The sequence below is a fragment of the Oryzias latipes genome, chromosome 2 (assembly GCF_053564925.1).
Source record: "Oryzias latipes strain Hd-rR chromosome 2, Olatipes_Hd-rR_3.1".
Taxonomy (NCBI): domain Eukaryota; kingdom Metazoa; phylum Chordata; class Actinopteri; order Beloniformes; family Adrianichthyidae; genus Oryzias; species Oryzias latipes.
The window spans coordinates 28,598,333-28,625,899 of NC_136238.1; the positions used below are offsets into that span (position 1 = coordinate 28,598,333).

Genomic DNA, 27,567 nt, shown 5'->3' on the forward strand with positions numbered 1-27,567 from the left:
AGCGAGCGACTAGCTGCTGCTGCTGAAGAAATCTGCAGACTCTGTGAAGGAACCATCGTCCAGTACGAGCAGGAGCTCTGTCGTCAGCGCAGACTGCTGGATGTCATCTGGAAACCACAGCTGCAGCTCCACCACATAGGTATGTGACCTTCATCAAAGAAACAGAGAAGCCCTTTTAGCTTCTTGCTCAATGAGTTATATCACTAGCGGAGACGTGCCCGTTTTAGAAGCCTGGCCGACGGTCGCGGAGCGCGACGCCATCTTGGTGAGGTCCACTACGCCCACACGATAATGATTTCTATTGCTTTTAGTGGTCTCTAAGTAGCTTTTATATAAACCAATTTTACTTCAATCGGTTTAAGCAAATCCACCCTGCAACAAAAACTACTACATCTAGTATTTTGCAATGAGGCTGTGATGTTTTTAAGGACAACGACAAGTCTTCTAGGCATGGAATGAACAAGTTGTTACAACATCTATCTTTTTCCATTCTTCAAGAAGAACCTATTTTTAGGCCGCCTTCACACTGTTCAAGTGACCCAATTCCGATTTTTTCCTCTCATGTGGCACAGATCGGATATGACAGGTGAACGTGTATGCAGGACAAAAGCGCATGGATTCCGTTTTTCTCAGTTTGGATACAGGCCTCTCTCATATGTGGAAATCAATTGGAAACGAATCGGATACGTGTATTTGCGTGTGCCATGTAAGCAGACAAATCGGATGTTCCCCAGTAAATGTGAGTCGTACGTCAGTGACGTCAATTCAGGACACCACCAACTGAGATCACATGACTTATTAAGGTGCTTTCAGGGCTCCAGACTAACTTTTTTCACTAGGAGCACAGTGGCCCCTAACTGAAAATTTTAGGGGCACAACCAGAAAATTTAGGGGCGCATACCGTAAATCAACATGCTAACCAAATCTACTAATTTCCACTGTATTACTAATAAATACTTTAATAATAGATGCAGAAATTACAATGCGCTGTTTCAAATTCAGTGTCACATTTTATTCTTCACTTTTGAAAATGCAACAACAAGGTAAACTGACAGAAGAGGGTAAACTGTAAAAGAACGGGCGATGTTCACTGGTTATCAGAACAATCGATACAGATACCTGAGATCAGAGAGAGGCTCAAAAACTCATGGAAATTTATCTTGGTGACACCAAATAAGTGCAGCCAAGATGCACAATAAGCGTGTTTGAGATCACCCAGGTGGACGGAACGATGCACAGATCACCTGGTGTGTGACATATATTTTTGTTTTTGCTCCAACATCACCTGTCAATCATCACAAAAGTATCAGGAGAAAGGGGCGGGAGCAGCAAGGCCCCAACCTACCGAACGTAGCGGGAAAAATTTAGTACTGAACTGACTGAAAGCTGCTCTACGACTACAAAACAATGCATTATGGGACATGTGTCCTGATGGTTTTTGTAGTTAAGTGAGAAATTGACATAATTTAAAATTCCAATTGATTAAAAATAGGCTGCATCCAGGACAAAACATTCAAATAAATATAAAATATATAATAACACAGATCATACTAAGGGGGAGAGGAATAGTAAAACCAAATTGAACTGAACCCAATGATCCAGGCGAGTCGCTGGTTCATCTCAAACACGTCTATCCTTGCATTTTCACCACGTGTTTTAAGTGCGTCTCGGACTTAACCGTGTTGTTGCTTGCACATGTTTAATGCTAAAGCCCCGTTAGCTGTCACGCATGTAGGTGTGGGGCATTTATTCTCCTCAGCTGACCCGACTCCCGCAGGAGCGGTGAGCTGCCCTAACAGCCGTGCATAAACCGTTTGGTTGGGGGGATGCGACGCCACGCGCTTAACCGTAACCCCCGTTACCTCCGGGTCTGTGCGGCCCAGAGAAAAGTTCAGCACGGACTGCATGCATTTAGAAAATTACGAGCGAATAGATACGTTCTAAAGGAAAGTAAGGAACTCCTTCATGTGGTCCGGGGAGGGGGCTGTCAGGTTTCCTGCTTTCAAGCCCGGTCATTGTCACGCCCCCAATAGTCATTTACTCCACTATGATTGGTTGGTTCGTCAGCTCCGCACACGACAATGAAAAGGTGTCATTCATACAAACTGGCAGGAAGCATTAAAATTAAACTTTCATTTCAAGGTGGGGGCCACAAAAAGCCAGCGGGCCGCAAGTTTGAGACCCCTGCTGTAGACTCTGGCACTGGTACACCAGCCGCAGGTCGAAAGAATGAATCAATGGTTCGCTTGCTCATAGCTGCTCAGACGCACGCACAGGTTGTGATTATATTTGTCTCTGTTTCATTCCCACAGATGTTTACGCGCGCTCGATTATCTCTATGCCCCTCCCCCTACGCGCATTTTAGCCACTTACGCGAGTGTGTGCTCTCGTCTCATGAGTATGAGTGCGAGTTTGTGTGTGTGTTTGCGTGCATGTGCGCTCGCTTCTCATTGATTATTTCATTTATCATTGATGTGCCGTTTCCACGTTAAATGTATAAAAAATACGGAGGGGGGGGCAAATTTACTGGTCGCACATGTGCGACTGGATGTAAAATTCAGTCGCACACTCTGGTTTTGCAAAATGCGACCAAATGGTCGCAGTCTGGAGCCCTGTGTATTGAAAAAGGTGAAAAATATATTAACTGTTAGATATTTTAGTTGCCCGAGCGGACAAGTGAAAAATAAAGTCTTGTGGTCCATACTGCTTGAGCGAGCTGGAAAGGGCCAGCGGACAAATGGCTATGTCGAGCCCTGCAACTGTGGTTGGATGCTGTTAATTAGAAATTTGTAGTCTTAAAGGCCTGTTCACACCGGGACGAGTTTCGCCCGCGATTTTCGCCAACGTTTAACGCCTCGTGACTAAACAAAGTGCACCAATGTGAGTGTGCACACCGAAGCGGAAAAACGCCACGCGTCAAAGCATCACTTTTTAAAAAAAGCCTCAGGTTCGTTTTTTTTTTTGTTTTTTTTTGTTTGTTTTTTTTGATGCGCCGCGTCAAAATCTATTCGACCAATTAGAATGGCGCTTTTGCACACGTGTCTGGGGCTTCTGAAGTTACAGTAAAACACAACTTGGGGGCACTCAAACACAAAACTGCCTTGCTGAGCACACATACCAGCGAAGAAGATAGACACCAAGTAGCGTCTACGCTGCCGCGAAGAAATAATGACGGACATTATAAAATATCCCCAAACCAAGACCAGTTGGAGCTACTGGTGCTTGAAATATTTGTGTTTTCTTTGTATGATTCTGACAAGCGCGTAAATACTTGCTCGCCTGGGTGTGCCTGGGTGTGAACACAAAAAACGTGGCGAATAACGCCTGGCGAATATTCGTCCCGTTGTGTACGGGCCTTAAGTCTGTCTTTTGTCATAAGACTATGACTAAGGTGTACTCATTTTTGCAACATGGGTTTGAATTAATTTATTAGAAAATCAATTTTTTGTATGTAAATTAACAGATCCTGTTTGCAATCAATGGCCCACCTTTGTAGGAGTATTTTGTAATCTAGTATTTCACAGAAAATGTTGATTCTGAAAGGATGCTAAAGGTTTTCTGACACATTTAGTGAGATGTATTCATTTATGTTGAGCATTGTATTGATTTTAATTTGTCCCACACTGGACCATAAAATTATTAAAAATTTCATGAAAAATTTTAAGGTGCTTTTTAAGCAAGGTACTGTTTAAGCATTTATGTTTTGATTTCAAATTTTATTTATTTATTGACAATTTTAAATGAATGAATGACGCATTTATTCAATTATTTATATTCGATTTATTTATTTCCATGAGTCTCTTCTGGCCCTCCTGACTCCTCAGACATTTTCTCCAATGATCACAAAGTTTATTGATGCTTGAAAAAACCCCAAAGTACTGGAAACATATAAAAGGTATAAACTATAAAAGGTATAAAGAAAACGTTTAAATGTTGTGTTTGTGTCCCTGCAGTCCTCCCCCAGCATTGGATGACTGAAGAGGAAGATCTCTGCAACCAGCAGAGGAACTTTAGAGTGGAACAGGAGGAACCAGAACCTCCACAGATTCAAGAGGAACCAGAACCTCCACAGATTAAAGAGGAACAGGAGGAACCAGAACCTCCAAAGACTAAAGAGGAACCAGAACCTCCACAGATTCAAGAGGAACTGGAGGAACTCTTCATCAGTCAGGATGAAGAAGGAAACCAACATGAAGAATCAACATCAACTACAGATGAAGAGACAAACCCACAGAACAGAGATCAGAGGAAGAGGAGGGACAGAAGACATGTCCAAAGTGTGGACAGCTCTCACATGTCACTAGGTCAGTGTGACTGATCTCAAAAACATTGCCAGAGTCCGCCGGTTCCTCTCTCTTGCCAGCACAGAGGTGCCGATGATTTTTTCAGTCGTTTAGATTATTGTAATGCCCTGCTCTCTGGTTTACCCAAAAAGTCAATCTCAAATCTACAACTATTGCAGAACTCAGCGTCACGAGTTCTGACGAGGACCAGAGGGCGGGAACACATTACACCGGTTTTAAAATGGCTGCATTGGCTCCCTGTGCGTTTCAGGATTGAATTTAAGATTCTTTTAATGGTTTATAAATGTTTTTTATGGTCTTGGGCCTTCTTATTTAAATGATATTCTTATAAAATATGAGCCCTCGCGGACCCTGAGGTCCTCCGGTGCTGGCCTCTTAGTTGTTCCTAAAGTGAGGACCAAAAGGTACGGTGAGTGTAGGAAAGAAATCTTCGCTTTTCAGTTCTTTCCATACATTCGTGTTTAGTAGTCGAGAGTGGTAAAGCAAACAAGGATTCAACCGGATTAAAAATACACGAAGTTTATTTACCTTACAATAGTTCTAGCACAGATTAAAGCATTAATGCAGATATATCTGGATTCCCAAGTTAAGACCTACTGACGCACAACTTACATGTGAATTACTCGTAGATTTTCTTGAGAGCAATGGAAAACTTCAAAAATGGTCCTTTTAACGTGTTTGAATCTCCGCCTTTCGGAAATGTCATGGCCGCTGATCCTCCGCCCCTGGTCAGCCCACGGCAGAAGGGCAAGGAGCAGCGACGACCAGGCCCCCCCCACCCCCTAAGTCACGGAGTTAGCTATGGGAGACCAGAGAGACCGAATTCTTTCGAAGTTACTTGAACTTTGGGCTGACATTTTTTCCAAGCTGATATGATCAAGCAGCAGATTTCTGTGTTGACTTATATTTATATTTTTTTTGCTTTTCCAATTTATTAAAATAGTTTTTTTAGCAATGCAAAGAGTTATGAAAATGATGGAGCCTAATCCTCCTTCTACATCGATGGCACTCATGTCACCAAGCACACAAAGTGACGGTGAGGCTGTGATTGAAACCTTAAGCCAGACTGATAGATCGGCACATACCTGCTGCCAGAGAGCCTGGACAGGCGTGCAGAACCATAGTGCATGCATGTAATTGTCGGGTAGATTACTGTCACAGTGCTGACAAATGTCTGAGTTACTGAGACCCATCTTGAACATCCTCTGTCCAGTGTAGTAAATTCTGTGAAGAGTTTTGAAATGGATTAGCTGCAGATTTGGACTTTTTGTCATTTTAAAGGTGTTTAGACAAACTTCTGACCAAAAACTTTCATCTGTGCTGATGCTCAAATCCGCATCCCATTTTGTTGTCGGAAGTGAAATATTGTTATCTAAATTGCATAAAAGTTTGTATATTTTGGAGAGAGTTTTATTCATTGAGAAATTGATCAGAGTGGTAACAACATCTGGTAGCTTTAAATCGTTGTCTCTGTATTTAAACTTTTTAGTAATAATTGATTTAAGTTGCTGATATTCGCTCGTAATTTTCTAAATACATGCAGTCCATGCTGAACTTTTCTCTGGGTCACACAGAACCGGAGGAAGGTTTAGGTTTTGGTTACGGTTACGGCGGCGCATCACACGGTTTATGCACGGCTGTTAGGGCAGCTCACCGCTCCCGCGGGAGTCGGGTCAGCTGAGGAGAATAAATGTCCCCCACCTACATGCGTGACAGCTAACGGGGCTTGAACTTTAAATATGTGTGAGTGACAAGAATTAGTCTTAGACACACTGAAAACACGTTGGGGAAAATGCAACGATAGACGTGTTTGAGATGATCCAGCGCCGCGCCTGGATTGTTGGGGTGACCAGGCCGGGGTGGGGAGGTGAAGGCGAGTGAAGGACGACAGGAAATTGGAGTTGTCCTTACCATTCAATTTATTTTTAATATTCCTCTACCCCTCAGTATGATCTGTGTTATTATATATTTTATGCTTATTTGAATGTTTTGTTATGTATGTAGCCTTTTTTTAATCAATTGGTATTTTAAATTATTTTGATTGATCACTGAACTACAAAAACCCATCAGGACACATGTCCCATAATACATTGTTTTGTAGTCTGTAGGGCAGCTTTCAGTCAGTGCAGTACTAAATTTCCAGCTGAGTTCGGTAGGTTGGGGCCTTGCTGCTTCCGCCCCTTTCTCTGATATTTTTGTTTTGATTGACAGGTGATATTGGAGCAAAAAACAAAAATATACGTCACACACCAGGTGATGTGCGCGAGGTTGACTCCACCTGGGTGATCTCAAACACGCTTTTGGTGTCATCAACATACATTTCCATCCGTTTTCTTTACTTATTTGTACTGTCATGACAGCAATGCTTTTGTCAGTTTACCTTCTTGCTGCATCTTCAAAAGTGCAGATTAAAATGTGACACTGAATTTGAAACAGCACATTGTAATTTTTGCATCTATTATTGAAGTATTTATTAGTAATACAGTGGAAATTAGTAGATTTGGTTAGAATGTTGATTTACGGTATGCGCCCCTAAATTTTCTGGTTGTGCCCCTAAAATTTTCAGTTAGGGGCCATAGTGCTCCTAATGAAAAAAGTTAGTCTGGAGCCCTGAAGTGTCTGCAGTCTCGTTTATTACTGGGCAATATATAATATTCTGAAAAGACCTCTGTACCAGAGAGCACAGGTGAAGGCTCACATGCAGCTAGAGAGTGGTCCGCTGCAGAGGAATCAACACGCACCCCCAACACACTCGTGTGCGCTCCTTCCTCCTACACACGCTGTGACGCCATGCCCCATCACTGTGGTGAACAAAAATCCCAAATGATTAGAGCTATATCCAAAGGTCCTGTAAATGAATAAAATGCTCCTTGTTGTGTTTGTGTCCCTGCAGTCCTCCCCCAGCATTGGATGACTGAAGAGGAAGATCTCTGCAACCAGCAGAGGAACTTCAGAGTGGAACAGAAGGAACCAGAACCTCCACAGAACCAAGAGGAACAGGAGGAACCAGAACCTCCACAGAACCAAGAGGAACAGGCAGAACCAGAACCTCCACAGATTCAAGAGGAACCAGAACCTCTGCAGATTAAAGAGGAACCAGAACCTCTGCAGATTAAAGAGGAACTGCAGGAACCAGAACCTCTGCAGATTAAAGAGGAACTGCAGGAACCAGAACCTCCACAGATTAAAGAGGAACCAGGGGAACTCTGCATCAGTCAGGATGAAGATCAGCTTGATCTGAAGCAGGAGACTGATACCTTGATGGAGATTCCTACTTATGAGGAAGATGAGAACAGTGAAGCAGATCTAAACAATCAGCAGAGCTTTAATGTAACTGATAGTCAGGATGAAGAAGGAAACCAACATGAAGAATCAACATCAACTACAGAGGAAGAGACAGAATCAACATCAACTACAGATGAAGAGACAGAATCAACATCAACTACAGATGAAGAGACAGACCCACAGAACAGAGATCAGAGAAAGAGAAGAGACAGAAGTCATGTTCAAAGTGTGGACGGCTCTCACATGTCAGCAGGTCAGTGTGACTCTGATCTTCATTTCCACACAGTGTTATTAAAACTGTCATGAGATTAATTCTTTGTACGATTAATCAATCATTACCTGTTATTAAGTAATTTAATGAATCTATTTTTAATCTAACTTAATAATTGCTGTGAAAAGCCTGATTTTGAGGTGTTTTTATTGAAATCTGTGACATTGTGGTGAAGAAAAAGATCTTAATACTAAAAAAGCATCTTTTTAATGTTTCTTATCATATCAGACTTTCAACCTCTCCGTTTTCACCAACAATGTGTATTTTTTTTAAATTTCCAACAATCAAGAAAAAAATACAAGAAGCAAACATTAAGTCTAGAGTCTCTAATTTAACACTTAAAACTAGTAGGAACACTTTTCTGAGCAATCCAAACAAATGTTGACCACACACTTCCTTATAGAGCCCTGCACGGGACTATTTTCTTCATCCCGCTCCCGCCCGCGCCCGCTGAATTTCTGACCAATCCCGCCCGCTCCCACAACGTCTGCGTTACACTCCCGCCTGCACCCGCAATATGTATGTCCACTCCCGCCCGCACCCGCAAAACTCAGAGAATTTAGTCCCGCACAGTAATAGAGATGCATTGATCTTGTATCGTCTCCCGTCCCGCAGGAAAAAAACACGTATTTGTATTGATATTATCAAAGAGATTCATGTCCCTCCTCCAGCCTCATCTTTTCATGCATTCCTCTTTTGTGTAATTTGCAACTTAATTATTAAATATATTTCCACAAATCTTGTTCGGTTAAAAGTGTGCATTTGTCCACGTGCAGACAGACGGCCTGAAGCGCTCTGAACCAACTGGTAAAGATGCAGGTCAAAGTCATTTGAATTTATGGAGGAAAAAAACATTGTAATGGTTCAACAGAGCTGAAAATCTATGAATTATTTTTTTCCTGACAGAAAAATACTTTTTTTTAGCTTCAGCCTTTCCAGTTTTGCTGATTTGCAGATCTGAGAACCATGCGTGACTCAGGATGAACCTCGTTTGAGGTTCTTTTCTACTTCATCAATTGACATAATGTCCCTGCCAGGCAACCTGCTCCTTCTTTATCCTGCGCAGTGTTGCCGGATAGATTGACAGCTCTTTCATCCGTGTGCTGCGCTAGAGCGCCCCGACTATCGTGTTAACCTACAGTGACCATATTTTGCGCTCTCTGTGTAGGACACACTGGGAGCGCAGGGAAAAACAACTCTCAGCTACAGAGGATATGAACAGGTGAACAGGTAGAGAGGCAAAACAGGTAAAGAGGCGGGGGAGGGGCTTTGGCGTCAAACTCTGTCAGAGAGATGCAAACACAGCTTTCCCTGCGGGAGTTGAAGCACAGACTTTCCCTCGGATGATTTTATGATCTCAAACATGGAAACATGATTACCAAGTAGAACTCTTAAAAATAATAAACTTGATCTCTCCACATTTTTCGTGTCTACCATGCATTGATACACACATCGCTCCATGCAGCGATCAGACCATAACTTTAGCTGGTAGCTCCGCCTACACACGACGGCGGTATCAGGCTTTAAAGAACACAGTAAGAGCGGGCGGGGCGTTGCACACCCCCAACAACAGGTTAGATGACAGTGGCAATTAGGGGTCACTACCTGGTGCCTTCACGGAGCTTCAGTACATAAGATCCAACAGCTGCACAGCCTAACGTAGTCCGCTAATATATATTCATGAGAAATTCATGGAAGCACTGATCCCGCAGGTTTTTTTTTTTGCCGCCCGCTCCCGCCCGTAGCACAATTCAAACCGCCCAATCCCGCGAGATTTGGGTTGGGTCCGGTGGGACCCAATCCCAATGCAGCCCTCTACTTCCTAACACTACAATACATATCAGGGTTTGAAAACCTGGGACACACACAGAGGGAAAGACAGTGGAACACGGGGGGGTGACAAAAAGAAGCACTTGATCTGTCGTCTGTTTGTATTTTTAGACTTGGGAAAAAAAAGATAAATTCTTCTCACAATGCAGGGCTCCAGACTAACTTTTTTCACTAGGAGCACAGTGGCCCCCAACTAAAAATTTTAGGGGCACAACCAGATAATTTAGGGGCGTAAATCAACATGCTAACCAAATCTACTAATTTCCACTGTATTACTAATAAATACTTTAATAATAGATGTAGAAATTACAATGTGCTGTTTCAAAGTCAGTGTCACATTTTATTCTGCAATTTTGAAGATGCAACAACAAGGTAAACTGACAGAAGTAGGCAAACTGTAAAAGAACGGGCGATGTTCACTGGATATCAGAATAATCGATACAGATACCTGAGATCAGAGAGAGGCTCAAAAACTGATGGAAATTTATCTTGGTGACACCAAATAAGTGCAGCTAAGATGCACAATAAGCGTGTTTGAGATCACCCAGGTGGACGCAACGCTGTACAGATCACCTGGTGTGTGACATATATTTTTGTTTTTGCTCCAACATCACCTGTCAATCATCACAAAAATATCAGGAGAAAGGGGCGGGAGCAGCAAGGCCCCAACCTACCGAACGCAGCTGGAAATTTAGTACTGCACTGACTGAAAGCTGCCCTATGACTACAAAACAATGCATTATGGGACATGTGTCCTGAAGGTTTTTGTAGTTAAGTGAGAAATTGAAACAATTTAAAATACAATTGAGTAAAAATAGGCTGCATCCATTACAAAACATTCAAATAAATATAAAATATATAATAACACAGATAATACTAAGGGGGAGAGGAATATTAAAACTCATTTGAACTGAATTGAACTTCAACTTCCTGTTCTCCTTCAGTCTCGCTGCAGATTCGCCATCACCCCCCCCCCCCCCCGCCTGGTCTCCCCAATGATCCAGGCAAGCCGCTGGTTCATCTCAAACACTTTCTATCCTTGTATTTTCACCACGTGTTTTAAGTGCGTCTCGGACTAAACCGTGTTGTTGCTCGCACATGTTTAAAGTTCAAGCCCCGTTAGCTGTCACGCATGTAGGTGTGGGACAATTATTCTCCTCAACTGACCCGACTCCCGCGGGAGCGGCGTGCTGCCGTAACAGCCATGCATAAACCGTTTGGTTGGGGGGATGCGACACCGCGCGCTTAACCGTAACCCCCGTAACCTCCGGGTCTGTGCGGCCCAGAGAAAAGTTCAGCACGGACTGCATGCATTTAGAAAATTACGAGCGAATAGATACGTTCTTAACAGGAAAGTAAGGAACTCCTTCATGTGGTCTGGGGAGGGGGCTGTCAGGTTTCCTGCTTTCAAGCCCGGTCATTTTCACGCCCCCAATAGTCATTTACTCCACTGTGATTGGTTGGTTTGTCAGCTCCGCACACGACAATGAAAAGGTGTCATTCATACAAACTGGCAGGACGCATTAAAATTAAACTTTCATTTCAAGGTGGGGGCCACAAGTAGCCAGCGAGTTTGAGACCCCTGCTGTAGACTCTGGCACTGGTACACTAGCCGCAGGTCGGAAGAATGAATCAATGGTTCGCTTGCTCATAGCTCAGATGACGCACAGGTTGTGATGATATTTGTCTCCGTTTCCTTCCCACAGATGTTTACGCGCGCTCGTTTATCTCTAGGCCCCTCCCCCTACACGCATTTTAGCCACTTACGCGAGTGTGTGCCCTCATCTCATGAGTATGTGTGCGAGTTTGTGTGTGTGTTTGCGTGCGTGTGCGTCTAATTGATTATTTCATTGATCATTGACTTGCCCCTTCCACGTTTAATGTATAAAAAATACGGAGGGTGGGGGAGGCAAATTTACTGGTCGCACATGTGCGACTGGATGTAAAATTCAGTCGCACACTCTCAAATTTTGGTCGCAAAATGCGACCATATGGTCGCAGTCTGGAGCCCTGCAATGACTTTTTTTCCCCCAATGGGGTCATAAGGGGTCCATTCACTCGGTGTTGTTACAACCCACCTATATAAATGCTGCCACTTCTTTTCAATAAAACGTTAACATTTTACACAACATACATTACTTGTGTAATGTACGACAGCAGCTACTTCCCATTCCAAATAGCTGCTGTCGCCAAACTCCAATAGACCTCTATAGAAAAATAGGCAGCTGTTACTCGGTCATTCTAAATAGACAGAATTACCATTCTTGCTGTGAAACATTTTTCCTAATATTTTGTTGCTAATCTTAGTTTTTTTCATAATATTTTTTCTTTATTGCGAGTTATTGCCGGCTGGCCCCGCCTCTAACGTTTGATTGACAGCTTCTTCTGAGCAGCTTTCAGTGATGGGGGGGCGTGGACTTTGAACTAGCTTATCATGATTGGCAACTGGTTGCCCTAAAAATGTGACTCAGACCCCCTGACTAATCACTGTTGCCTGGCTCAAAATGGCGATTAGATTTGTTGTTGTTATTAGCTGCGTCCGTATCCTGTGAGAAATGAAGTTATCCGAGAGAGAACTGGTGTGACGCGAGAGTTGGTTGATAGAGCAGAGCAAAAGGCACTGGGATGGTTTGGACATGTTGAAAGAATGGAAAGGGAGCGATTGGTGAAAAGGGTATACAAATCTGATGTGAGTGGAGTGAGAATGAGAGGAAGACCACGAATGGGATGGACAGAGGGTGTAAGAAGAGCGTTAAATGCAAGAGGGATGACTGTGGTGCAGGGGAGAGAGGCTGCTCAGGACAGGGATGGGTGGAGAGAGCTTGTGTATGGATGAATGGATGGGTGTGGTAGAGGTCTGGGGCCTCATTTATAAAACTTTGCGTAGGTTTTGCGTCAGAAGTGGTGTACGGATGAAACATAGGACGTGCGTACGCACAGAAATATTCGGATTTATAAAACCGTGCGCACGCACATCCTACGCATCTTTCCCTTTATAAATCACAACCGATTCTAAATGCTGCGCAGATTTTGCGGCCTCATGACACGCCCATAGTTGCCCATAAATAGTCCGTGAAACGCCCACAAATGAATATTCATTCATTGCGAAACCATGGCAAACACAGAGAGTAAATGAAAAAAACGTAACTTCACTCAATGTGAAGTAGAAGTTATCGTTGGTGAGGTGGAAAAGAGGAGAAAAGTGTTGTTTTGAGGGCACAGTGTGGGCAAAAAGGCACGTGAGCGGCAAACGGTGGCAGACGGCGTAAATGCTGTAGCCTCACAACCTCGGACCGTGGCCGAAATAAGAAAGAAATGGTCGGACATCAAAGTCGAGGCAAAAAACGTCTGGCGCTGCATCGCCAGAGTGTGTGGGGGGTGGTGGGGGGGGGGGGGGGTGGTGGACACCGGTGGACACCGGAGCTGACTGAGGCGCAGGGGGACGCCGACGAGCCAGATGCACCGGGTGACACACCCCCAAAAGCCCGCAGAGGTCCAACAGGACGGCTCGAGGAAGTCGGAACCGGCTCATAAGTCACTCGTCCTCGTTTGCCAGCACGTCTTCTTGCTGTCTAAAGATGCGTTCACTCCGAATTCTTCCATTTGCCACATCTTCTAAGAGCGCAAGATCAGCCATTGTGCGTCATTACGCATTGTGATGGGGCATTTTATTTCCATCCATTTAATAACATCTGACAAGCTACAGATGTCGGTAATAATCGACGTGGAAATGGGAAATTGATCAGCGCAAATGTAATTTCTTGTTGCTTTCTGAATGGTTGAGACATACGCCATACATTGTTTTATCAAAAATAAAACAAACTAAAGGCATATGCATGAATACCATAATTCCATGGCTTATGAAGAAATGTTTTAATATGAAAACAACTTTCCCCAGTGGACAATTAGTACATCTGTCCGTCCGTCCGTCCACACACCCGCACCTATATCTGCTCCGCCAGACGGACACATTGACGAGAATATCAGTTTTGTACATTATTTCGTTCTGTTAACTATATTATTTATGAGGATGAATTGCACAACATGCCAATATTGCAGAACATATTTCACTTTTCTTTTTGCAAATATGTGTTCATTTGAATTTTTGTTGTAATTTTCGTTTGATTTCTTTTGTTTGTTTCACTGCTGATCGATCAAACTGGTGTTTGTGTAGGCTGTTAATTGTCAGACTTGCTTTGTGAAGTCTTCATGTTATTTCTGAGAGGCAGGATTGTCATTTTCACTTTCACGTGTTTCTTCCATCTGCCGACGGTGTCGCCGTTTCTCATTTCACCCGTTTTTGTGCGTACGCCTGGGTCAGAGCTTGCGTGAAGGACCGCACATTTTCCCGTCAAGTTTGCTTTTTATAAATCTCAACTATTGCGTAGAGAGTGGCGTACGCCTTCTTTTGTGCGTACGCAACGTTTATAAATGAGGCCCCTGGTCTTGGGATGAAGCGGCAAGGGGAAACCAGCCTTGGCTGAGGCCATGCTGTGGAGTGTGCAGCTGACCCTGGTGCAGTGTGGTGTGGCTTAGACCAGGCCTCAGACCAGTCACACGCACATACACACACACGCACTCACACACTGAAGGAGGAGGGTTTGGGGAAGAGACAGAGGGAGCTAAAATTGTGTGCCTTGTCTAGGCTACCCCACCTTGGTGGGACACAGCCTTGGTAAATAAATAAAAAAATTAGCTGCGTTTACATGGACAAAAGTAATCGGAAAGAATGCCTGATTGGAAGAAAAACACGTCATGTAAACTCGCCGTTCGGAATATTCTGCCCAGATCATATTCGTTCAGATCAAAATTTCTTTCCGATGGAGATAGGTGGGTTATGCTGATTGTTGATCCAATCGTGTTGCATGTAAACAGTTCATTTCGATCCTGTGTCACTACTGCTCTGGTTTACGTAACGCATAGACGGTGCGGTGCTCCCGCTTTGGAGCACATACAGGACCGACCGGCTGCTCCGGGCCACCGAACTGTGTCTCTGAGCAGACCAGCCAGAGTGATAGCTCTGTGTTTGCGGGCAGGCTGCTGTTATTCCCACATATTTACGTGCAGCCAAGATGCAGATTGCAGCATTTCCCACATGGATTTATGTTTTTTAAACAAGGCTAATGTTATTAGCGCATGTTAGCCCACTCATAACACGGACTTCTTCCGACTCCGTTCTACCACAAAAAAAGACCACACGGATTAAAAATAAAATGATGATCTAACAGGTGCTTCATAATAACCATAACAATAATAAAGGACGTTTAGAATCTTGTATATTACCGGCTGCCAATTATCTACTGTGTGGCAGTTTGTTTACACCGGGACTCATTTTCACTTGCTGTATTTTTAACACTACTGCGCATGCCCAAATGATTTATTCTGACCGAAAGTGTGACCATTTGAACGTTTGTTCTAATAGGAAAAAGTTTTTCTGGGCCCATGTACACTGTTGGATTCTAATCCGACCATTGATCCCATCAAGATATTTTGCAGCTACTGACAAAAAAAGATTATATCAGAACATTACATTTTAAGTTACAGTATCTTTTACAGCTATTAAGAATTTTGGACCAATCATGATCCATATTTGAAAAAAAAAAGTAATTAATTGACATACAGTTATCTTTGTTGTAGTAAGACAACGGGGTCATGATTAGTCAGTACAGAAAGTTTGGTGAAAATAGCTTCAGTATCTTCTGAGCTATTGAGCATCTTTATTGAGTCATTTCTCTATTAAAATTTGATAAAATATATACAATAAAATAAATATAGACTTTTTCACAAAGTATTGATTGTAGCATGAATATGCTGACGAGCTTTCATTATGATATAAATGTAGAAATTCATTTGTTTTTGAGAGATGATTGATTTTTACAGAATCATCTTTCATCAGATATTGCACTTTGTTGACAACGGTCTCTTGGCAGCCGTCTCGCTGCCATGTCTCCATTTACACCTCAAGATATCACTTCTCATTTAAAGTAGTTTGTAGTTCAATCAGTTGTAGTGTGCTGTGATTCACAGCAGCAGATTCAAGCAGTTGAAATCACTGATTTGAGGTTGTAACTCTAATGAACACATGCAAATGGTTGTGAGTCAGTGTGTCAGTTGTGATTTTATTTGTCAAACTTTACAGCAGAAGATTTTTACACACAGATGCAGACTTTTGGTTTGCCACATTCTATTTTACAAGTTCTCACATCAAACTTGAAGCTCGTCCATATTGACACATTTTTACCGTCTGAGCTGCCAGCATCACCTCCAGTCTAACACGCACACATAAACACACCCACCAACACCACCACAGGCAAGTTTCTGACCCCGATTGATGGGGCCCCAGACCTCGGTCCTGGAGGTGATTTCTAAATAAAATAAATATAATAACAGACATGTGAATGTAACTTTATTAGCAGCATATTCCTAACATTACACAGCTGGTGTTGGGTTAAAATAAGCCTCAGAGACTGTGTCAAACATTTACTATAGATGCCTGCAAGTTTACTGTCAATAATGGCAAGAATCTAAAACATATTTGTTTTCAGACTGTTTTGATTTGATTTTTTTTTATTTGAAATGTTTTATGGTTTTCCTTTTTATAATTTCATATAAAAATAATTGGAGACAGAATCAGGTTAAAAGTACATTTTCTGTCAATCCCTCCGTCCCCTTTCAGGTAAATCTGTCCTATTTATCTCAGCATTATGTAATTTGAGTATACAGTTATATAACATTAAAGGCCTGTTTGTACCATTTATGAATTACTTATCTGCAATTTCATTTCCTTAAAAAAACAAAGAAAATCACTATTTAATTAAGCAGATGTGATTTAAGTGACTTTTTTGTTTTATTTTCTGTTTTTTTTTAAACTATGCATTTCAACATTTCTGTAATTTGTAAATTCTTTATTGCTTTGCCTAGAATACTTGAAATAAATCAATCAATCAAAAAATATTTTTTTCTATCTTTAACTGGTTCAGACTACAAGTTATTGACTGAAACAGCTCTCCCTATAGGGGGCAGGTGTAGGGGACCGTTTTATACTGTTGTGCTAAAGAAAACAAGAAACTTATTTTAAACATTAAAAGTTTTTTATTGTGCATATTCTGAATTAGTCTATTTAAAATTGTATTGGTTCTTAACAATGCATAAAGTCAGCATAACATATAAAAGGGCCTCTACTTGTGTTTCTGCAGCCCTCCCCCAGTGTTTGATGACTAAAGAGGAAGATCTCTGCATCCAGCAGAGGAACTTCAGAGTAGAACATAAAGAACCGGAACGTCCACAGACCAAAGAGGAGCAGGAGGAACAAGAACCTCCACAAATTGAAGAGGAACCAGGGGAATTCTGCATCAGTCAGGATGAAGATCAGCTTGATCTGAAGCAGGAGACTGATACCTTGATGGAGATTCCTACTTATAAGGAAGATGAGAACAGTGAAGGAGATCTAAACAATCCACAGAGCTTTAATGTAACTGATAGTCAGGATGAAGAAGGAAACCAACATGAAGAATCAACATCAACTACAGATGAAGAGACAGAATCAACATCAACTACAGATGAAGAGACAGAATCAACATCAACTACAGATGAAGAGACAGACTCACAGAACAGAGATCAAAGGGATAGAAGAGACAGAAGACATGTCCAAAGTGTGGACAGCTCTCACGTGTCAGAAGGTCAGTGTGACTCTGATGTTAGAAAAAATCCCAAGAAGACAAATCTTGGTAAGAAATACAAACAATCTCAAAAAGAAGAGAAGCTTTCCTCTATCAGGTCTGGTAAAAAGTTAAGAATAATTACTAACCCGTCTGACTACATGGAAACTGGGTCTGATGAAAGATGTTATATCTGTAAAGAATGTGGTAAAAGCTTTCGTAACATATCTCTGTTCAGAATTCACGCAAGAATCCATGCAAAAGATAAGCGATTTTCTTGTAAAGACTATGAAAAAAGATTTAGTGACAGATGTAGTCTCAAAAGACATATGAGAACTCACACAGGAGAAAAGCCTTTTTCTTGTAAAGAATGTAAAAAAAGTTTTAGTTGTGTATCTAATCTAAAAACACACATGAGAACTCACACTGGCGAAAAGCCATTTTCTTGTAAACAATGTAAAAAACATTTTCGTGATGTATCTACTGTCAATAGACACATGAGAACTCACACAGGAGAAAAGCCTTTTTCTTGTAAAGAATGTAAAAAAAAATTTAATCAAATATCTAACCTCAAAAAACATATGAGCACTCACACAGGAGAAAAGCCTTTTTCTTGTAAAGAATGTGATAAAAGTTTTAGTCAAAAATCAATTCTCAAAACACACATGAGAACTCATACAGGAGAAAAGCCTTTTACTTGTAAAGAATGTAAAAAAAGTTTTAGTCGTGTATCTACTCTCAAAAGACACATGAGAACTCACACAGGAGAAAAGCCTTTTTCGTGTACAGAATGTAAAAAAAGTTATAGTCGTGTATCTAGTCTCAAAAGACACATGAGAACTTGTAAGACTTTTTCTTAACAATGTAAGGATTTAGTGTAAACTCTAAATACTAAACATTTCTGTTAAGAGGTCGACCTTTCAACCTCTGTACCACAGTCAAAGACTTTATTTTACAGGAGGGGAAAAGTTCTGTATTTCAGAAAAATTAAATATTTCAAAACAAGTTTTAAAATGTTTAAAACTTCTGGGGTGAAACCCCAATGTTCTAATGAACTCCATAGCAACCTCAGCTTTCATTTCATGTACACAGAGCCACAGGCTGATGGCTTCCATACCATATTGATGCAGTAACTAAATTAGAGGGAGGCACTAGTGAGTATTGAATGTGTAGAAATAGGGCTGTGACACGCGGCTCCCTTTACAGACACACAGGCGCGCACTTTCAGAAGCACACATCCTCATTCTAAAACCGAAGTTTCCATCTCGCGAGGAAATACGACAAATTTACTGCGTTCTAATTATTAATTTCCATTGTATTCATTTCCGTTATAAGCTGCGTGCAGTCTTAAGTGCGCGACACGGCTGCCCGCCGGAGGATTTTGCGTTAGGGGCGGCTTTCTCCTTTACTCTGTAACACCAAACATGAACGCGCACTGTTAGATTTCGAATGAATATCACTACATGTTTTGTTTGGGAACTAATTTGTGCGGCGCAAAGTTACGTGTCTGTATGAATAAAGGCCTCTTGCCCCGCGTTCTTTATGGGTGTCAGGCTTCATGGCCAGCGGAAAGGTGACAAAGTGTCTGCAGTCTCTTTATTACTGGGCAATATATAATATTCTGAAAAGATGTCTGTACCAGAGAACACAGGTGAAGGCTCATGTGCAGCTAGAGTAGAGCTGTGACGGTGTCGGATTTTTGATCACCGCGGTGATGAACCACCAGGGGGTGCGGTGTCGCGGTTAACCGCAGCCCCCCCCCCCACCCACCCCCAAAATCCCCCGGCGGCTGCATCGGAAATAAATACAATTAAAAAGTACTATTCTTTCTTAACAAATAACTAACAACTAACTAATACCTATCTAACTAATGAACTAACTATATAGGTGTTGTAGATTGACTGTGACTGTGTCCGCGCGCTGCGTCTTGTGTAGGACTAGGAGGAAGAAGCGCGCACACATGTGTTCGGGGTGCGTGTTGATTCTTCTGCTCTCTAGCTGCACGTGAGCTTCACCTGTGCTCTCTGGTACAGACATCTTCTCAGAATATTAGATATTGCCCAGTAATAAACACACTGCAGACACTTTGTCACCTCTCCAGTAGCCGTGAAGCCTGACACCCATGAAGAACACGGGGCAGGAGGCACCGCCTTTGTTTATACAGACACTTAACTTTGCTGCTAACCAAATAGTTCCCAACAAGAAAATATAGTGATATTCCTGGAAATCTAACAGCGGGCGTTCATGTTTGGTGTTGCAGAGTGACTGAGAACAGTAATACCAGAATAATAATAACACAAAATCCTCCGGCGGGCGGCAGTGTCGCGCACTTAAGAACACGCAGCTTGTAATGGAAATGAATACAATGGAAATGAATAATTAGAACGCAGTAAATTTGTCGTATTTCCTCGCAAGACACAAACTTTTGTAGAATGAGGACGTGTGTGTTTCTGAAACAGCGCACGTGTGCGTGTTTAAGTAGAGTGCGCACGTGCCGCGTGCTTCTCTGAGACAGTGACAGCCAAGGGTGCGCGCAGGCGGGTGCGACGAGGAGAGGAGAAGAGTGATAAAAGGTTTCCCATAGAAACCCTTTATTTCTGAACACAGGACTTGCAGAGAGAGTAAATTATCAGCAAAGATGAATGTGTTTTCATGTGTTTATTGTAGTCCTGTTCATTTTCTCTCCTTTATTTGCAATGTCTAAGATGGCTGCCTCGCAATCTTTATGAATATAGCAGATTGTAGTAAAAATGTACTTGGAAGCAATGTTGTATTGGTCTGAAATGCAGAACAATGTTGGATTTGAAGTTTTCTAACCAAAATAAAGTCTAAAGCTCACTGACATAAGTTCTGATAAAAACACGTGCTTTGACACAGGTGCTCTATCTCCAATGTTTTTTTGTTTTGTTTTTTTAACTTGTCCTGTCCAACAGCTGAGCAGGCAGATGAGAACTGAGGGCCTATTGTGTTGGACATATTTTACTTTAACCACGGGTTGTTAATCTTCAGACAAACCAAAGGTATGTCTGAATAAACCGCTTTTGTAATTGAGGCCAAACTTTATTAATTTCAATCATGTTTGAAAATCTTTGGTGTTGGACCGGACGGAAAAGGAAAGAAGGGAAGAAGAGAGAGGGATGTTAGAGGGGGGGGGGGGGGGGTAGGAGGGTGATAGTAAGAGGAGGGGATAAGACCATGAAGCAGCATAGAGCAACAAGTTTACTGGTTGTTTATCATTACGGTAAGGTTCAAACGTAGTACGAAAAGGGCGGGGCCTGTCCACACACACTCCAATGTTACCAACATACCTGCTAGCTGCAAAAATTTCCACATGTCAACATGTACACAAAACAGACAGTGTTCACATACGCATACAGGGCTCCAGACTAACTTTTTTCATTAGGAGCACTATGGCCCCTAACTGAAAATTTTAGGGGCACAACCAGAAAATTTAGGGGCGCATACCGTAAATCAACATTCTAACCAAATCTACTAATTTCCACTGTATTACTAATAAAAACTTCAATAATAGATGCAAAAATTACAATGTGCCGTTTCAAATTCAGTGTCACATTTTAATCTGCACTTTTGAAGATGCAACAACAAGGTAAACTGACAAAAGCATCACTGTCATGACAGTACAAATAAGTAAAGGAAACGGATGGAAATGTATGTTGATGACACCAAAAGTGTGTTTGAGATCACCCAGGTGGAGTCAACGCTGCGCACATCACCTGGTGTGTGACGTATATTTTTGTTTTTTGCTCCAACATCACCTGTCAATCAAAACAAAAATATCAGAGAAAGGGGTGGGAGCAAAACCCCAACCTGAGCGAACGCAGCTGGAAATTTAGTACTGCACTGACTGAAAGCTGCCCTGATGACTACAAAACAATGCATTATGGGACATGTGTCCTGATGGGTTTTTGTAGTTCAGTGATCAATCAAAATAATTTAAAATACCAATTGATTAAAAAAAGGCTACATACATAACAAAACATTCAAATAAGCATAAAATATATAATAACACAGATAATACTGAGGGGTAGAGGAATATTAAAAATAAATTGAATGGTAAGGACAACTCCAATTTCCTGTCGTCCTTCACTCGCCTTCACCCCCCCACCCCGGCCTGGTCACCCCAACAATCCAGGCGCGGTGCTGGATCATCTCAAACACGTCTATCATTGCATTTTCCCCAACGTGTTTTCAGTGTGTCTAAGACTAATTCTTGTCACTCGCACATATTTAAAGTTCAAGCCCCGTTAGCTGTCACGCATGTAGGTGTGGGACATTTATTCTCCTCAGCTGACCCGACTCCCGCGGGAGCGGTGAGCTACCCTAACAGCCGTGCATAAACCGTTTGATGCGCCGCCGTAACCAAAACCTAAACCTTCCTCCGGTTCTGTGTGACCCAGAGAAAAGTTGAGCACGGACTGCATGTATTTAGAAAATTACGAGCGAAAAAATACGTTCTGAACAGGAAAGTAAGGAACTCCTTAATGTGGTCCGGGGAGGGGGCTGTCAGGTTTCCTGCTTTCAAACCCTGTCATTGTCACGCCCCCCAAGAGTCATAAACCCCACTGTGATTGGTTGGTCAGCTCCGCGCACGACAATGAAAAAGTGTCTTTCATACAAACTGGCGGGCCACATTAAAATTGAACTTTCATATTAAGGCGGGGGCCGCAAAAAATCATCTTGGGGGCCGCTTGTTTGAGACCCCTGCTGTAGTTCTGGCACTGGTACACCAGCCGCAGGTCGGAAGAACGAATCAGTAGTTCGCTTACCCATAGCTCACACGCGCGCACATATCAGGTTGTGATGATATTTGTCTCCGTTTCCTTCCCACAGATGTTTACGCGCGCGCGAATATCTCTAGGCCCCACCCCCTAGGCATCACGCGAATGTGTGCTCGTGTTTCATGAGTATGTGCGCGAGTGTGTGTGTCTGCCTGCGTGCGTGTGGGCTTGCGTCTCATTGAGTATTTCATTGATCATTGACGTACCCCTTCTACGTTTAATGAATTAAAAATACAAAGGGTGGGGGAGGCAAATTTACTGGTAGCACATGTGCGACTGGATGTAAAATTTAGTTGCACACTCTCATATTTTGGTCGCAAAATGCGACCAATTGGTCGCAGTCTGGAGCCCTGGCATACTTATGCCTTTAAACCAACTAGTGTGAAATATTTCATTCATTCTATCACGTAAACTATTAGTGCAAAGGTAAGCTAACACCTGTGCTCAGGTGAGTGTTCATGTTCTTCTAAAATGGATGGTGGACTGTGAAAAGAAGGAGGGGGACTGCCCAGCCACCCACACACCAAGACCTCCGCCGTCCAGGGAGGAGCAAGGCAAGGGCCAGCCGCCCCCGCCCAGGAGGGGAGCACCCCGGGTAAAAATTGGCGGGTAGGGCACTGAGGGGACATCTCCTGATTACTCACAGTGATGTCCCCTCACCCTCCCCACCAAGGAGCCCTAAATGTCTAAGGTGCAGTTAAAATTGGCAGGTAGGGTGCTAAGAGGACATCTGCTGCTTGCTGGCAGTGATGTCCAAGCAGCCCCCCTCCCAAGGGCCTTACATGTCTAAGGTGCAAATAAAACCGAAAGAGGGGGGGCCCACTCCATACGGCAACCATGGGAGGGGCACCACTGCCAAGTAGCCCCCCCCCCCAAAGGCGCGTCGCAGGCTAAACCCCCCACCCCTTCACCCTAATATGAGGTTATATGAGGAAGGGGGTAGGTTGGGTACAGCTGGCAGACTGTCCCCCGGTGTTCAAACAGCCCCCCCCCCCAGCCCAGGGACCCCATCCCGGAGGCGCCGGCACCCCTGGCCCAGCACCACGCGCCGCCCCCCCGGAGCAAGTCCAGGCCCCCACTCCGGCGCCTGGTCTAAGCCCAAGCGCCGGCCCCTAGAAGAGCTCTGGTCAGGCTTGGACGGGACCGAGGCAGCCAACCGGCCGGGGCAACCGCCGATTGCTTCAGCAGAAACTCCGACCCGTCAACCCCCCAAGGTCCCGTACCAATTGTGCCCCCCCCCCCCCCCCCCCCAGAACGCCCCCCCACAGGACACGGCCGACCAGCAACCTCCCCACCCCAGACCCCGCAGCCGAGCGGATGACACCCAGAGCGACCGGGGGTCCCAAGAGGGTTGTCCCGTCCCGTCCCAGAGCCAGGGAAGGGCTGATCCCAGCCCCATGTGTAGATGGGCAGCCCATCCAGCGCCGCTGGGCCCTTCCCCCCGAGCAGGGCCCCCGCCAACCCCCCCCAGCACAGGCAAAGGGACCACCCCCAAGCCAAGCCAGACCACCACGCACCCCCACACCCAAGCCCAGAGGACCACGCAACGCCCCAGCCCGCCCCAACCAGGCACCGGACCCGACCTTCCGACCAACGGAGCCCCCAACGCCCCTCGCCGGGCACCGGAGGCCCCGACCCCCACCCCGAACCACGGCAGAAGGGCAAGGAGCAGTGACGACCAGGCCCCCCACCCCTTAAGTCATGGAGTTAGCTATGGGAGACCAGAGAGACTGAATTCTTTCAAAGTTATTTGAACTTTGGGCTGACAGTTTTTCCAAGCTGCTATGATCAAGTAGCAGATTCCTGTGTTGACTTATATTTATATTTTTCTTGTTTTTCCAATTTATTAAAATAGTTTTTTTAGCAATACAAAGAGTTATGAAAATGATAGATTCTAATCCTCCTTTTATATCGATGGCACTCATGTCACCAAGTGCACAAAGTGACAGTGAAGCTGTGATTGAAACCTTAAGCCAGACAGATAGATCGGCACATACCTGCTGCCAGAGAGCCTGGACAGGGCAGGGACAGATGTCCGGGTTGTTCCAGATGGGTGTCATTTTGCACAGTTGAATTGATGATTTTGATATCTTGAGAAATTCCCTCCAGGCTGTTAAAGTAGCGTTTATATTAATACTTTTGAAACAATCCTGTTTTTTTAACTATTTGGCTAATAAATGGTAGATCTGACAGGTTGATCTTTCCACATAACGCCTGTTCCAAGTCTAACCATGAGTTGGTTTCTGGATTATTTTTTAACCATTTTAAGATGTATTGTAATCTTTTTGCAAGAAAGTACTTGTGGAAGTTAGGTAATTCTAATCCTCCACACCTTTTTGCAGATTTTAAAGTTTTTAGACTAATTCTTGCAGGTTTATTGTTCAATAAAAAGCTTGATATGGATGAGTCTAATGTTTTGAGCCATTTTAGTAGCGGTTGTGTGGGAATCATTGAGAAGGGATAATTAACTTTCGGTAAGATTTTCATTTGAAGATTCTCCAAAACCAAACTTATGGAGGGCAGCAATAAGGAACTTCCAATTTACTCTGTCAAAAGCTTTTTCAGCATCCAGGGATAATACAATCATTTCCTGTTTTTTAATGGTGGCAAGGTCTATATATTAACAAGTCTTCGGAGATTGTCATCCGAGTGTTTGCCTTTGATGAATCCAGTTTGGTCGAAGTGAATTATGTGAGGAGTGATTTTTTCTATTCTCTGTGCTAGTGCTTTGCAGATAATTTTTACATCTGCATTGATTAGAGAAATGGGGCGATAGCTTGAAGGACTAGTGGGATCTTTGTCTGGTTTTAGAAGAAGGATTATGTTGACTGAGTTCATGTTAGGTGGTAGTGATTGACTTTCATTGATAGATGTGACCATTTTATAAAATGTTGGTGCCAGATGTTCCCAGAATTCTTTGTAAAACTCAGCAGGAAAGCTGTCAGGCCTGGGTGCTTTACCATTAGGCATAAGTAACAGAGCTTCATGAAGTTCAGACAGCGAGAGCGGAGAGTCTAAGTTTGTGATTTGATCCTCATTTAACCTGGGTAGGTTTACATTATTAAGAAATGAGTCAATACTTCGCTCCGACGGATTGTGTACAAGTTTTTATAAAAGTTTTCAAATGCGTTATTAATTTTGACCGGGTCGTGAGTCTATCTCTAGTGTTTACATTCTTTTTATTCCAGTAAATATTCAAGAGTTGACACAATCCCAGCAGATTCTTATGTGGAGAAAGCAGCCTCACACTGAGATGCAGCGCTGCACAGTAGGGACGTGATTACGTAATCACCTTGAATCTGCTGATTGTGCAGTACAGCTTTGTTACGGTATATCAGGATGACCCAAATGCAGGACCAGACTCCAACGTTGAGGGACGATCCAGAACTCTTTTCGTAAAAAAACACCACATTTGGTGGTTAAAACTCCACTAAAATAACCAGGGGGGTATTCCAGGAAGCATGTTTAAACTAGCCTGACTTTAACCCTGAACTGAAATCCATCTGAATTTGCTTACTCTGGGTATGTCGGTTCCAAAAGACCGGATATGAGTTGGCGTAATTATGCTGGACTTGGTAACCCTGGGTTAATGCACGTGCACCGCAAGTACATAAAGACATTCTCAATGGATCACAGATTTCTGGAGTCACCATGGAAACGCGTGGAGAAGAAAAGAGAGAGAGAGCTACACTTCAGTGAGACGGAGTCTGAGATTAATGACGGCGTATAAAGATTATAAACCCATCAAAAATTCTGATGGATTCTGATTCTGATGGACTTCATAAAGATGACTCCTCCCACTTTGGTTTCTGTCAAATGTAGAAAAACTCAAAGAACCAAAATCAATCCAGTTTGTATCAATTCTGTCTTTCTGATCTTTGGAAAAACTGAAGGAATCTCTGCATCCCAGATTTCTTCTTGGGTTTTGGTTTCTGCAGGTTTTCAATCTCCTCTTTGATCTGATTGAATGTGTCCATCAAGGTCTTTGAAAGCATCATTTTCTCCTCCTCCTCCTTCTTCTTGAGGGTCTCTGTGAGTGAGGAGCTCTCCCCCAAAAGGGAGGACTGTTCTTGCTGCTGTTCACTGCTGCCGTTCTCCTTCCAGGTTCTTGTGGTTCTCCATCAGAGCTGGTCTCCATGGGACTGTTGCCTCCCTCTGTGGTGTCAGTCAGTCAGGAGGTGGGAGGGAGGGAGGGAGGGAGGGAGGAGTCTGACATGTTCTTGGATTGGGAGCAGATCAGCTTGGAGTCCAGAGGACTCCTTCAGCTGTTGGGCTGAGAGTCTGGGAGCTTCAGCTGTCCTGCTTTTCTCTGCACTGACAGCAGCTTCTCTCTCTCTCTCTCTCTCTCTCTCGCTCTCGCTCTCGCTCTCGCTCTCGCTCTCTCGCTCTCGCTCTCTCTTGACTTGGTCTCAGCCACAGACAACTTTCTTGCTGACAAGCTGATGTTTCCTGCAGAGATTCCTGCAGGATTCCTCCTGCTCCTTCTTTCCCAGAGTTCCTGCAACCAGACGGAGTCTTTGTGCTTTGGAGCTGCTTCTCTTGGATGAAGCGCTTGGTTAGCTCACTTTGATCTCTTTCATGTGGGACTTTGTCTTGAAGCGGATCAAACTGAAGGTGGGACTCCCAAAGCAAACGTTCTGGGATGTTTGCTTCAGCTCTGTGCTTCTGTTCTCTGGTTGCTTCTTTGCTTTGGTTGCAGAGACTTGGAGCTCTCTCTCTCTCCATGCAGATCAGCAGCTTCTTTGGAGGCAGAGGCAGCTGTGTGGGAAGTCTCTGCAGGTCCAGAATCTTCTGATGGATCAGCAGCTGCTGCAGGTTCCTCTGGGTGGAAACACATTTCTGCCAAACAGAACATCTGTTTGTCTTTGTTTGGATGGAAAACGGAAGAAAAAAACTTCTTTGGAGAGAAATCTGCTTTGTTTCTTGTTGCTATGAGGTTGTTGAACAAATGTGGTCACTTTCACAGCTTCACTTCACATGACTTCCAATAGACAGAAATTATACATTTTAATTTATTAAAATTAAGACCCTGCGACAGACTGGCGACCAGTCCAGGGTATCCCTTGCCTACGCCCAAGTGGCCGGGATAGGCTCCGGCAACCCCGTGACCCCGAAAGGGAATAAACGGTCAAGAAGATGAATGAATGAATAAAATAAGTTTGTGAAACATTTTTATTATTTTTTCTGTAATTCTAGGTCTGATGTCTTAATACATGATGGCCATAAGAACAAAAACCAAACCAAATCAGTCAGGTCTGTAGTTTGAACTTGTATTAGAAATGAGAAGGGCGACACCTTCTGGCTGTATCCAGAACTGCATCTTCTGGTCAGAAAAGTGTTGAAAAACCTCAATTGTGTCTGTAAAATGTCTGCAGCTTTTTTGTCTGAAGACATGAATAAAGTCTGGATTTGATCCTTAA

At 43.3% G+C, this 27,567-nt stretch overlaps 1 long non-coding RNA gene across 1 annotated transcript; it reads left to right on the forward strand.

Annotated features, from left to right (window-relative positions):
* On the forward strand, positions 1-27,567 carry LOC144988112 (uncharacterized). Its single transcript, XR_013651917.1, has 4 exons — positions 1-139; positions 3,954-4,304; positions 7,198-7,842; positions 16,887-27,567. It is a non-coding gene; the product is annotated as an uncharacterized LOC144988112 (long non-coding RNA).